Source organism: Nipponia nippon, unplaced genomic scaffold (genome assembly GCF_047370975.1).
Source record: "Nipponia nippon isolate SJK-2023a ecotype South Korea unplaced genomic scaffold, ASM4737097v1 scaffold_1, whole genome shotgun sequence".
NCBI classification, from domain to species: domain Eukaryota; kingdom Metazoa; phylum Chordata; class Aves; order Pelecaniformes; family Threskiornithidae; genus Nipponia; species Nipponia nippon.
Genome location: NW_028262290.1, coordinates 125,072,681 through 125,087,074, shown reverse-complemented (window position 1 = coordinate 125,087,074; position 14,394 = coordinate 125,072,681). Strand labels below are relative to the sequence as shown.

At 39.8% G+C, this 14,394-nt stretch overlaps 1 protein-coding gene across 17 annotated transcripts in view; it reads right to left on the bottom strand.

Annotated features, from left to right (window-relative positions):
• The window catches only part of THRB (thyroid hormone receptor beta), a 174,909-nt gene that overhangs the window by 121,087 nt on the left and 39,428 nt on the right, over positions 1-14,394 (bottom strand). For 15 of the 17 annotated variants that reach the window (XM_087771277.1, XM_087771212.1, XM_087771222.1 and 12 more), the window contains one exon: positions 8,469-8,498. The exons of the other annotated variants lie outside the window; for them this stretch is intronic. The gene's annotated coding sequence lies outside the window, so the exon portion shown is untranslated. The remainder of the gene's footprint in view (positions 1-8,468; positions 8,499-14,394) is intronic. 17 annotated transcript variants of the gene reach the window in all.

The window sequence follows — 14,394 nt, the reverse complement described above, 5'->3', positions numbered from 1 at the left end:
AGTTCATTTTCAGAAATGGAATTTTGGCCAGAAAAACCACAACTTGCTACATCTCAAGAAATTCAGAGCTAGTGAACATCTGCATTGTGGCCATTTATCCGGAAATCTTGACAGGTTAGTACCGTCATTGCATTTTGAAGCGGCTCTACACTGAATTTTTTACTGTCTTGGATGTCTTTACATTTTACAAACCTGCTCTGTAACTGTGTAAAGTAAGGCTCTCTGAATCAGCCCGTCAGGGGATGAGACTAATGGTGCGTATGGTTAGCATCCTCATATAAAGGAAGTCAGAAATGTCAAAACTTGCCATAACTGCTCAATAGGATTCTCTCTCAGTACTACACATCTACTATAACTAAAGGACACGTTTTAACCTGACATCCTCATAGTCAGCAGAAATTCAGTACTTCTTTTCTGTGGTGACAGTCAGACGTGGCAGAGAACATTCTCCTTGGGTTTTGGGTGACCTTTCTGGAAACCTGCTGCCTTTCTGTGAGGTGCATGTGCACTTCAACTCTTAAGTTCAGAACGTACAATTTCCCTCCCTGAAATTTTATTATTTTACCTTTACCTCTGGTTTTCTTCTGTAATTATTAAATCAAAGAAGGGATGATTGGTTTTTAAATTAATTTGTGAAAGGACAATGAAAGACGCTGATAGCTAGAAGGATGCGAACGAGTTTCTAACAGATCAAAAGAGAGAGCATTAATGAGCAGATGTGTCCTGAATGTTTTCTTAAATGCAAGCACGACGACTGTCTCAAGGCTGATTCATTACAAATACAGGCCTGCCCGTCATCTTACCGGGGAAGAGCTCTTACTGACTCTTCAGTAGAAAGGGAAAACAGCAGAAGGAGGCTCAGTCAGCAGTTCACATTTGAAGGAAAAATACAGTAGACTCCATTTAGTGCTTGCTCCCTCTGCAAACAAAATCATCCCAAGTGAAAACACAGGAGGAGCAAGAAATGTAAGTCCTCGTCTCCCATCCTCCTGTCTGATGAGGATCGCAGGAGCTGCGGCTTTTGTAGGAAGCTGTCTCTGACCCCCCAGCCGCACTCCGACTTCAGCATTACCCAGAGCCCACAGAGAGCTCACGCCCTCCAAGGGCCAAACTCTGCCCCTGCTCTTCACAGAGCAGCTCAGATAAGAAATATTTGCTGCGCACAATATCCTTTTGTACCACACGAGTGAAGCCCCTGAATAAAGAGCCCAGTATACCCATAAGATCCAGGAATTAGAAACTAACCAGTAAGTGCGACTCTGGAGAGTCGCTAGACCGTCCCCTTGTCATTGGGTTGAGCTGGCGTGGTTGAGGCAGCTTTGCGACTAAAAAGCAAAGCATTTGAGGCTGTATTTCTTTTTTTTTTTTTTTCTTCCAATGTAATTTTAACTGATACAGTTCACCATACAACTCAAATCAATCAAACAGGCATGCTGGCTTGCAGTTTGGTTTACACTTATCTTTTGGAGTTCTTTTCCGTTTTCAGAGGGGGGCTTTTTAACTTAGAGATAAACTGTTCTCTGTCAGGAATAAAATTAGCCATCAGTCCTGGCTGGCTGCACCTAAAATCCATTTTAAAAAATCCTCTAGGATATACATGCATTTGACTTTGAACCTCCTGCTAGATTGCATTTGCACTTACTTGAGTAAAAAGTTAGAACTTCTACATCTCTCGCTGCCTGAGGGAACCAAAAATATTAGTGCTGATTAAATATTTATTTTGTAGCAACATGAAATCTATCATGCTACAGAAAATTATTTTGAATGATACCTCTTCAGCAAGGCTGTGACTTACGGCTTTTCCTCTTACTAAGTTACACATTCAATAAAAATACAGCTGGGCCAAGAAAACTCTGTTTTGTTTTGGCAAAGCATCAGACGGCATCTTCTGGTTTGCCAACACAGGCAGAATCTTGTCTAACTGTGGGATGCTCTTGGATTTACTACCTATTAGCGAAACTATTAAGAAGCACTGAAAGGTTCCAGCCCCTTTTACAGATTCTCAGTTGAATCTCCTTAGTTTGCACGCTCTCAGTTTGCACAAAAAAATATAGCAGTCTTTTCCCACCTCTCAGGGAAAAATTAACAGGAGAGTGTTAAGTCTCATCTTACTAGGACTTCATGATTTTTACAAGCTATGCTAAATAATTAAACTGCACTTGTCAAATAAGTGATTAGAGAACATTTTGTGCTGCGGCATATGTTTCTACTGCCTGTTTATCTCGACTGACAAAACTAAATCATTCAGAGTCTCCCGCACGACAATGCAAACAACTGAGACCCTAAACTTGGAGAGAGGGAGAGCTGTGGGACTCACAGGACAAGTGTATATAGGGTGTGATTAAAGAAAGAGCACTGTATTAAAGCCACGGATGAGGAAATTGAAACAAAGAGAACCAAAGCTTGCTCTGAGGATGCTGCTGAATGAGAATGACCTAGAAGCAAATCTAGCTAACACCATTCAGACTTGTAGCAGCTTCTAGGCAGGCTTTCTATGGGGTCTCAGACCCTTAAAGTGGGCAAAAAGGCAGCGAACGGGTACATGTTGCTTAGAGAGGCTAGGGCTAATGATTTTCAGGGAACATTGACTTTCTCAACCTTTAATTTACCTTGTTATCCATATGACTGTAACTAGCTGTACATTCGCATGGATATTCCAGAGCACATGTCACATTCTCAAACACTTCCACAGTAATATATATTTTGGGGGAGGAAAGGCTGTGGCTAGTGTAAGTAGCAGGGTACAGTAATCTGAAATATTCTGTAGTAAACAGGATCCTTCTGGGCTGAAATAGAGGGGGTACTGTATGAAATGACAAAGGTAGAAGAATTAGACTAGCAACCTACCCTTCCACCACGTTGAGAAGGCAAGACCATTTCTGTAATGCCAAAAACCGAACAGAATTTCTGACACAGTGCACATTGTCCTACCTGCCCCTCTTTTCCACAGGTAGGTCCTAGCAGCCCACTCTGTCCAGTGGGACGACCCACACAGCCAAACGAAGCAGACGTAGCCAAATGAACAGCTGTCTCTCCCGCTGATGGGAATTGATCTGTTTGGCCAACTTGGCAATTTTTCAGAAGCAGTCCTGCAAAGGTTACTCAAAACAAAACACTGTCCGGCTGCAAATCCCTTCTGATAGCAGCCACATATGTGCTGTACCAGCCTGCTGCTACCGAAGCCACATCCATCCTCCCAGGGCTGCAGCAAACAGCAGGACCTGCTGCCCTGAACATCATCGTGATGTTCAAGTTGGACTCCGTCAGTGAGCACATACACATAATCTGCTATTTTTTAAATGTACTAGTCACCAGAAGCCACATTTCCACTAAGGGGGAGAGAACATTCCCGATGCTCCTACTCTCTCACGGCAGCAGAATTTCCCTGAATCGACGCTTTTTGCAAAGTTATGTAACAGTGAGCACAGCACGCTTAACTCTCATCGGAGCAGACATTGCGAGCGCAGTATGAACATCAGGCTACCTCTTTACACCAAACTGTGCTCCAACCCAGCATGTGAATTTAAAAAAGAAAAAAAAGGTATATTTATTTCTTGGAAGAGAACAGCGAGTTACCCAGGCAAAATCATGGATTCTTGTATAGGGGTTATTAAGTAAACAAAGTGCAGGAAACAAGATTCAATAGCTTTTAAATGCAGTAAAACTGAGCTTTTAAAGCAAGTGCAGTTCTTCAATATAAATAACAAATTCAGGACTAGCAGTGCATTGGAAACAAGCCACAGGAACTTCCCAGACCTCAACACAACTCCTCCTTTTTGTCATCTGGAGTGCTTTTACAGCATTGCCTGAACAGAAAGAAATGCCATGGAAGCTCTCAGCGATAACCAAAATCAATTTTGCAGACTTGTGTACCGCTGTCCAGTAGAGGCGTTTCTTCTGTGGTATGAAAGACTCTTTTCCTTTACATTAAATGACTTAGCCACGAGCTTTCACATGGAAGAAAACAGCAGCAACTTGATGGTTCAAATACATTTACTAATGGAGACAGCAATTTTCTTCCATGGCACAGCCTCCTCCACTCCTTTTCAGAACTGAAGTATCCATTAAGAGTGACTCAGTGGTAGCAAAAACATGTGAAAAAAAGACATCCTGAAGTTTGTTTTTAAATACTCCCCACAGTCAGTATTATGGCTATCAGGAATTTGTGAAAACCATAGGTATGTAATATACTTTCAAGAGAGATGGTGCTGAAGAAACTTCATGCTAAAAAATCACAACTGTTATTGCACAGCAACCAGCCAAACATGTTTGACTCCTGACTAACCAAAGTCTTCTCTCCTTTCTGCTTCACCACAGCTGCAAATCCCTTACCTACTAGCAAGGGTAATTAACCTTTTTTTATCTTTTTTCCAATCTCTTGCCCTCCCTCACCTTTCTCTTTTTCTTGGATGCCCATGAAAGTAGGTGTAGCCTCCATGTGCAGGGACACAGACTTACTTATCTCAGCTGCCTTACTTTGGGTTATCAAACACAAGGGTATTTCTCTTTTCTACTTTAGTTTTCCTATTGTTTTAGTCTAATATTTTCCCAATTCAGGTTCAGACTGCCATGTGTAAACCATACATACACGCTAGTCCAGGGAGAGAGCGCAGTAGGGATGGTCAGATTACAGGAATGACAAGCCAGGTCCCAAGTGCCCATCACCTGCCCGTGGGTCAGGTATCAGGTATTCTAAAACACAAAATCCCCTGATATGCCTGGGCTCACCCTCGAATTACACAGGATAACTCTGCTTCCTTAAAGTTTTACAGAAGAGCTTTTTCACATGTCTTTCAACAGAGCCAGAATTACGTGAAAACTCTCCTGAATAATTTTTTATGCAGCCATACAGCCAGCACAACTCTTAGCTATTGCTCCTGTCATACTACTGTGGAGTTACACTGTACATTCCTGTAACAGAAGCTATGCCACGTAAGTGCACTAGGATGACATAATTCTGAGCTCAAGTTGATGGGTTTTTCCATTTGCAAGACTTTGCACAGTTAACTCCTGATTAATTTTGGATGTTGAAATTAACGTGCTTATCAAAGTAAAAAAAAAGGAGTCGGGGCTATTCTTGTTCAACAGAGTGTTTCATGCTTCTTCTAGTAAAAAAATTACTTCTTCGATCAACCATTTTTATTTATTTTCTATGAAAAGGATCTGCTGCCTCTTCTCCAGTAAAACAAGGATGTACTTCCCTGCAGCTGATGAGAACTGAAAGACAAGTATCCCCCACACTCTCTCAGTATCCCATGCAGGTCCCAGAGCAAATATACAAGTTCTTTCTTTTTCAGTTTTGGGAAAAGCAGATTATTTTCTATCAGGAATTCTACATAATCTGCTAAAAGTTTAACCTGCCCCTTCTACTCTTACGGCTAATAACATTTCAGATATAGCATTTGGCTATAGAAAATCCTATGTTCAAGATGATGGCATTATGCTCACAGACTAACTGTAGGAAATGCTGAATTCATTCAGGATTTTAGTTACATCACAGAAGGGATTCAATAAACATCATAGATAAATTATTACTTTTCAATGCTCTCAGTACAAAATGCAAGTTACTAAGTAAGTCAGGCAAAATATTAGAAGATTATGCAGAAAGATGTGTCTATGGACTGATCAGACAAGAGCAGAAATTGGCTCAGTACTAGTACGTATGACTGCAGCATGCAAAACCTGCAAACTCAGCGGCGTTGTACCCACCACTGCCGTTCTTCAAGGATCTGCTCAAAGACTTTTCAGCCCTTCACCACCGTAACAAGAGTGACCTGCTCCAGCTCTGATTTTGGAAATCCTGTGGCTGCCTGCACCACATAAGAGCCTTTGTTGGTGGAGATGTGGATTTAAAAGGCCCGAAGGAACTCTTATGATAATCTGGTCTGACTTCCTGCCTGGCACAGGCCGTAATACCTCACGCAGCAATTTCTTTACAAAGCACAAGAACTTGTAACTCTACTAGAAGATATTTCAGAAGGAGATCTAATCTTGATTTAATTACTCCAAGTGATCTACCACATTCCTTTCTAAGCCTTTCCAATGGTTAATTACACCTATGGTATCGTATTTCCAACGTGAACTCCCCTTGCTTATCTTGCTATGTTTTTGTCTGTTGGAGCCCTATCCTATCTCCCTACACAGATATTTTTAGATGCTAACCACATCACACCTCAAAATTCTCTTACCTGAGATAAATAGTTTGCCTGCTTGGCAAATCAAAACAGGGATTCCTGAATCCAACGCACAGCAGCTGCAGTGGTATTATAGATAGCTTTTGACTATAGAGACTAAAAGAGAAAAGTCAATTCGAGTGTGAGGGGAAGGCACCCAGCGTCTTCTTTAACAAGCTTTTCCAGCTTTCATAGCAGTCACCCACTTAAAAGACCTAGAAATTTGGGATAAATAGCACTGCAACCTGCAGAGTTTCATATTTAACTTAACTGATAAATTCTGGCTCAAACTGGATCGGCAGTTACTAAATACTACAGTTAACTCATAAAGAAATAGATGGCTGATGGCAGGTGGTTTTCTACTACTCATATGTCAAAATCACATAAAAATCCTACTAACAGAATGACCCAGTGCTTCTGCAGGCACTGCCAAGGCAGAAATCCAAGAGTGAGCAATACATACCCTAAAATACTTCCAGTTGTAACTCTGGGAAACAAAATGAGTAAATTTCCACTACTGCTGTCATGCTATATTACTTAAGCATATTACTTAGACATTTATATTACTGTAGCATTCAGAGGCTCCACATAAAGCTCTCTTGTGTTAGGTGATCAACTACAAACAGAGCGAGCTTAATTCGTTTTTGCAACGTTTGCCCAGTTCTTGTATGGCTGAATCCTGGTAAGGAGACAGAAGGAGGACTTGTGTCCTCCCTGGATCACGGATACTGACGAGATCAGTGTACAAAGACTGCTCAGAAGTAGAATTTCTTCTGGCATTTACTAAATCCCTGTACTACCTACGTGATTCTCAACACATTATAAAGTTCCTTAACTTCCTTAGCCCTATTCCAGGAGGGCTTTCAGTCCATCACACTGATTCGGTGCAGCACCTTGCTGTCTCGGAGATCTATTATATATGCACACACCTTTGTAACTGCAAATACATGCACATACTCTCCATGTACTAATACAGAGCAAGAATATGCAAAGCTAGATTGTCTGCTACTTACAACGTCACTTTAAAATTTTCCACAACAAAAAAATGTGATATGACGCCTCATTACTTTTTCCACAACACTTCTGGTTTTTTCCATTAATATTTCACATTTCTACTCACCTGTGGTTTCAACCAGTTTACATTTTGCATAGCTTAACTGATTTTTTTTTAAGCCTCCCTCTTCCCTATTCCAAGGATGCCCCTCTGCAAATCAGGAACACAGTCTATGTACATGTATCAACTTCTACTGGTTCAAGATGTCAGCAGGTTTAAAAAACATTCCTTTTAATCATACTTCCATGTGAAAGGCATTTGACTTGAAATAGGTGCATGAAATCCAGCTAACAACTCTGCAAGCTTTTACTTTAACCACCACTAAAACCAAAACAGGCAAATATGGGAGGAAAGGAAAACAGTAACCAACACCACTTCCCTTCCTCAGTATGCTGTGAATGGCTATTAAAACTGTAACTATTACCTGTGACTGAACAGTAATTATATATTTCTGTAATGCTCTGACAGGTTCATCCTGCAGCTGCCTGTCAGAACAACTTGCTATCGTACACCTGGTTATGCTATTTGACATAGCTGCTTCATTTTCTAGATAACACAGCACATGAATGTCAGCATCCTCACTAGCAATGAAGGAAATAAAAAGATAAAAATCCCTTTTTTAACACCTCTTGCTGTTGGTAACGTATTGGAAGACCTCCTTCTGCCTTTTGCTTATCTAGCAGATGCATAGAGAATCCATTTCCAGAATGCAGCAGCCTGAATCATGTTACGTAAAAGAAGAGGAACTATTCAGTTCTAAGAAAGTTCACTCCTTCTCTACAGATACATTTAACTACGTAATTCATAAACTCCCACCACCACACCTCAAAACCCAAGAATTTACTACAAAGGCACTTATTTTATCAGCATATACTCTAATATTTCATTTTCACACTGTAAAAAAGTTCTCCTTATAAGCGAAGACTTTAATTGACTGACTAGTGAAAACTATAGAGTCTGCTGAAAAATAATTACCTGCAAATTCCTTACAAGCAAAAAGAAGTTTCCAAATCTATGCAGGTATCTTATTTTGATTAAAAGACCAAACAGTGGCTTAGTAACAATAAAAATAGTCAAATGTTGTTACACTCATTCTGCAACACTGTCTCCTTTCGTTTTTGTGTTTTGACATACTGACCCACACTATGTCTAGGATCTACTCTGAAATGCTGAGCATATTTGTTAAAAATTACCTCCAATTAAGTTGAATATCTTACTAAAGTGGAATTAAAAAATCTTACCTTATCAGAGCTTCATTTTCTGTTCTTTCACTGAAAAGAGTAAAGAAATCTGTATTAAAGATCCATTTGGTAAAAAGTATCTGAAGTTATTTTAGTTTCACTTCAATTAACACCAAAACTATGGGGTTCTCTTTACATAACTGAAATAAATTTCTGTTATTTTGGAGAGTTCATCATTCGCAGCACTCTGGGATGGAGACCTTTATTTATTTGCTATCTTAACTCGCTGTTCTGAACAAACATTTCAAATGCTTTGGAAATACCGATACAAACAACTGATCTAGTCAATTCGCCACCTAAACTGCAGGCTGATTAGGCACACTTTATAGGTTTATTTTCACTGCGAGCAGTATTTTATAACCAGTATTTGTATTGCTATTATTTTTATTGGACACTTGATATTTTCTATTGTAAGATGGACCTACGTTGCAGTATGTCCATTCAAAGAGTTTTCCAGCCTGGAAAGTTTTTTTTTAAAGCAGCTATTTTCTGCTCAATCCCAAAACAGGTAGGGTCAGCGGTGGTTGTAGAAGAACGAAAGCATCAAGCCATTTCATTAACCATCTGCTTCAACTAAGCCATTCTAAATGGCACATTTGCCAATAGCTTACCAACGTACATCACAAAACCTGAAAACCAAAAAAGCTTTAGGACTATTCTGAAAAAGTTCCGGCATGACTTAGAACAATCAATGAATTTTGAGGCCTGCAAAAATATTAATTAACCTTTCATTTCTTTGTGACTTCTGTTCAGTCCTTTACAACCAAGGAGAACTATTTGCAGGCATCAGCATTATAATTGGGAATTGGATTTTGGTAACTCTGAAGTAAATGGGAATTTTTTTGCCACTAATATATGCAAGAACAGAATCGCACTTTATCTTGTTTCATTTTCTAAATTAGCATAACACACAGCATGAAATAGAAAACAAAAAGCCAAGTCTAATAAAACCTGACAATTATTATTGGTATTTGTTGAAAAGCAGAGCAAATCATGCTGAGTCACAGGCAAAGCATCTCAACCTCTAGCACTTCCTGTACACTTCATTAGCCATCAGTCAGTATGGTTAGAAATTTACAGATGAAGGGAAAACAAGGAGAGACCTTGTTCATCTTTGTCAAGGACGAATTCGAAGCTTGGCCTCAAAGCACGTGATCAATGCAGTGGTTGAAGAGATGAATTCTCTGCTCTACCATGAAAATACTGTGTTTTGGGGGGGCAGAGGGGTTAATAACAGAGTCTTCTAGGAATGGCTGTGAATCTGTCAATCTGAGGGAAGCAAAGCTTAAGTGAATAGCAGAAGTCCCTCTTCCCTTAATTTAGAGTATGTTCACCTGGTAGTTTATGAGACCTATAAAATGAGCCTATTTCAGAAATGGAACAGGTAAACTTGGGAAAAGACATTCCTGAAGTGCAGAAATTCATTAGGTTAACCATCCATTTTGAGAAAAGGCATGAGATCTCATTTTTATGAATCAGCTCATCGGAGCTGACATTTGCAATGTCTGATTTCCCACAGCGGACTATCTGCACATGTATACCTTTAAAGGAAGAGGAATAACTATAAGGCCATTTCGTTACTTAGTAAAATATATAAAAACGTCACAGGTTTAATTTTCTACATCTCTTTCTGATAATCAGCTATTAAAACATGCATCAGCACCAGATTACTTCACATTTAGCCGCCTGGCTTTAGGTGTGGGTCACCCACGAGAGGTAACTTAAGAAAGGTTTTGCACGCAGGAATCAAGGGACAGAACCAGTAGGTATTGTATCACCGGATGCTACGCAGGGTTTCAACAGGATTGAGTGGGATTTATTACAGCACGAGCCAAATCCTTCTTACTTTTCTCATGCAAAACACCCATTGAAGCTAGCCAGAGTGCAACTGAGGACATATTATGTCTCTGATTCTTTATTACTCACCTGTCCCAATACTACAGCGGTCCACAGCACAAAGTTTAAAGGACCAGAATGGTTCTTTGCGGGAAGGGAAAGGAATATCTTACAGGATAGCCTGTTTTAACTACAAAGCAGGTACAGAGGCAAGTCTGAAGAAGACTAAAAGTCATCCTGGACTTGTGACAAGATCCACAGCTTTTGAAGCAAAGTATTTCTATGCTAGAAACACTCACAGCACAGGCTGCTTTGAAGCATATTTAACTCATCCTACGTACATTTAAAAGAAGAATGAAAGCTGACTTTGGCAGGGTTTATGACTCCCAGAAAAAAAAAAAATCCTAGCATGCTTAAAGAAACAGTTTGCATAAGTTCCCTTATCTGATCTACCTGTTGATAACAGGACAAGCTATAATGAGGGCCATGAGCACCTCCCATCATACGTTCTCATGGGCCCTACTGCCTGCCTAGCTTGATGGTCTCAGTAGACATTTGTCCAAGAGAACCATGCCCTAGAGAAAGAAGGGCCCATTATTGTTCTCCATCAGGGAGCAGGAAGCTTCTCTCTATCTTCAGATGATCTGGCTTCTATCCAAGTGGAGATAACCTCCACCCCGGCATGCCCAAAACCACACTGGGCAAGTGAAGCTCCAAGTGTTCAACAGTCCCTGCAGACGACTTGTCAGGCTTCCTGCCTTATCTGCCTCTGACACCTTGGCAAAGAGTTTCATGTGGGCTCTTTGCTTTCACAAAAATATATAACATTTCCTGTTAACTCTTGCACTGCTTTCATGCTTAATGACCTCCTTGCTAGATGGAGGGGGAAGATCTCTACAAAAAAAAAAAAAGCCATCTTCATTGCAATATTCAGATGCATCAAATTTCTAAGCATATGCCTCTTTACAGTAAAAACGGTACTTGTTGCCAGTCACCAAATGTGTTAACTTTGGATGCACTCCGGAGGGATTCTAGCAGGCTGTCTCAAAAGCACATCAATACAATTAAGTTAAACTAAGCAGACAACTGTCCACACTCAGTGACACAAGGCTCTGTAATTTCAACAAGGTATTTGACATTACCCTTTCAATTCAGATACAAAAAAATCATAAATATTTTTGCAAGCTCCATCTTTTTCAGAACAACTCCTTATGAATCTGTTTTGTAAATACTAAAACTAACACTAAAAAAAAACCTACTGACAGAGATGGGTTTAACAATGTGCCTTGATACTGATGCCGTTCATGCGTCGTCTTAAAAAAGACTCACCACCGACTCCAGTTGAACCACAGAAAACTAATACTGCCAAATTCATCAGACAGCAGAATAGATGTAGATGAAAATTTCCTCCTTAACCAGACTTAAAAAATTCTTCACTGTATGGAGTTGCACACATAAAAGCGTTCCTTTTAGTTTCAGTCATTATTATTTCATCTTTTCTGTTGCATGCTTTTTAGCAGAAATTGCAAAGCTGAAGATAAAGCAATGTATCTTGCCATTAACCAAAACATGGGTTTAATCCCTATAATGAATACACCCAATTAGCTAAAACAAGTTCTTTCCAAATGATTCAGCACTTATCCAGTACACAGTAGGAGAAAAGCCATCCAGGTGCACTTCACAAAATTTAGATATAAATGACATATTCTGCCTAACTCTTTGAATAGATATCGTATTAGGGATGAGGGCACTACTCTTCTTCTTCTACATTTATTGTTATCCAACAAAATCCTATTAATCCTGTTAAAAATTACTTTTAGGCTCCTGAAATCTTTTACAGACGCCTTCAATTAGAAAGAAACAACTAGAGGGAAATTCTTTAAAGTTACGAAAAGATGCCAACCTTTTCAGTCTTCTAGACAGATTCACCATCATCCCAGAATTTGCTTCAGTTTACTTTTGCAGTCCCTGCAGGATGCTCTGATGTTCAGAGGTCCACAAGGAGACTGACTGAGCAATGCAACTACCTTTTTCACAAAAGATCATAGAAAGCCAGCCAGGCCTGGAAAGGCCACCAAGTTCTCACTCCATCAGAGCTGAGGAAGGAAACATAAAGGTGTGGGGGACCAAGAATCCCAACCAGGAGATAAATTCATTTCTAAAGCCATTCCAATAAGTTTGGCTTTCAGTTCTGCTGTTTAGCAGCTCCCAGTAAGAATTAAAATGCACGTCAGTAAAAAAAAAAAAACCAACCCTCAGAAAAAAAAAAAAAAACACAACAGGGAAAATCTCACTGATCTCCCTCAGCAAAGCTCTTCCTCAAGATGCAAGGAACTCTGCTGGCACAGAAACATAATTTAATTCTTCCTGCCCCACCAGCCGTGACTCAAGGCTATTTGATTTCACAGTTCCAGCACTTGCAGTAGTTAGCAAGTTGTGCCATGCACTTTGTAGAGTGAAAAGCCATGGCTGCAGCATGCCAAAGTCTAAACTGTGACAGGCATTTTCACTTCTGAAACTCTGCACAGCGTGCCTTGGATTGTTTGGTGCTTCCTTACAGAGACCTGGTCTCTGCAGGTGCGGGGAGGCTGTAGATATGCCTGCCTGCACAGTCTAAACTCCGGGACCTACAAATGCATCCTGAGAATGTTTACTACCAGTACAATGCTAATCACAATTATCATGCAGGTATATGTTCTCTGCAGGATAAAATGCTAGAAGAAAGCCTGTGTTTAGATTGGACAGCAAAGACAAGATCATAGCTGGAAGGCAGAAAACACATACAATAGCTCCAAATAAGGCATATGTACAGATTAAAAATTAACCATCATTGCCAAAAAAATGCATGTAACCCCACCCACGGCTATACATGCCTACACGTAACTGCCAACTGCAGGAGGAACATGAGGTCCATGTTCTGGTGCCCCACCAGCATGACCAGTCACAGAGCTACTTCTTCAAGTTTGTCTTTCTCCCCAAGGAAACGCTGAATGTGCAGGCACATTCCTCTTTCTTCACCCACCATTTATTAATGCTCTTGATGACTGGCTGTCATATAAATCATAAGGTTCAATGATTTTTTGCAAGCTAGTCCTCCTCCTGAGTCTAAGAAGTCTTACATTTCAGCCAGGTAGCTTGACCTAACTGTTCAGAGGTGGAACAATGCGGAAACAAAAATCACCATTGCTTGTTGTATGTTCATTGGGTCCATCCTAAAGAGCTAAAAACTCACAGCTGCTTTACTGAAAATGCTACGATACGCTGTCCAGAAGCTATTATCCTCTCCAGTAAATGGTGACTCCACAGACAGTAATGTCTATAGCCCTATTTTGCCAGCATTTCCATTACAAATCTCTGTTTTAATGAAGAACTAACAAGGTTAAAATATACTGTGGCTAGCAGACCTTCAAGTTCTACTACAGTACATTTGATTTATATTATAAAGTTAATGTCACAATTTCCCTTGACTTAAAAAAAGGACAAAGATAAATTGATTTACTTTTAAAATAGAAACCATACCAACAATAATTGTTTCAAATCTACAAACTTATTTCTCTACTCTTTTTTAAAATGATGTTATTTGTGCCATTAAAATGAAAAGCTAATGTATTATTCTAATGTAGGGATTCATAAAATTCAAGAGAGCTAAGCAGATCTCAGAAAAAGGCAGCTATTCTCTCTGTGCCTAACATAACCATATGCCCTAAAACCAGTTCTTTCTCCCTCTGAAAGGTATTTAAGGATGTCATCTCTGTAGGGTCCAGCCCAGTGCCACCAAAAGTGCAACAATTCACATTTAAGTCAATGAGAAACCTTCTGTTCACCTTTGGATTGAAAACCTTGCCTAAGATCAAGAATCCAACTACAAAAGGCATCCAGATGTTGTAGAGAAGCCTTCATATGTATTTTTGAACTATCAATGTTCATCACTTTTCTGAGTATTGCCCAAAACTTCACAGAAAACTAACAATAGTCAAATCTGAGGGGAACTTTCAAGCTTTAAATACAACATATGAAGGTGGTGAAATGGAAAGTTTTGGGGACTTAGGGGTATTCATCCTGCATGTGTTTCACCATATACTGCAGTTAC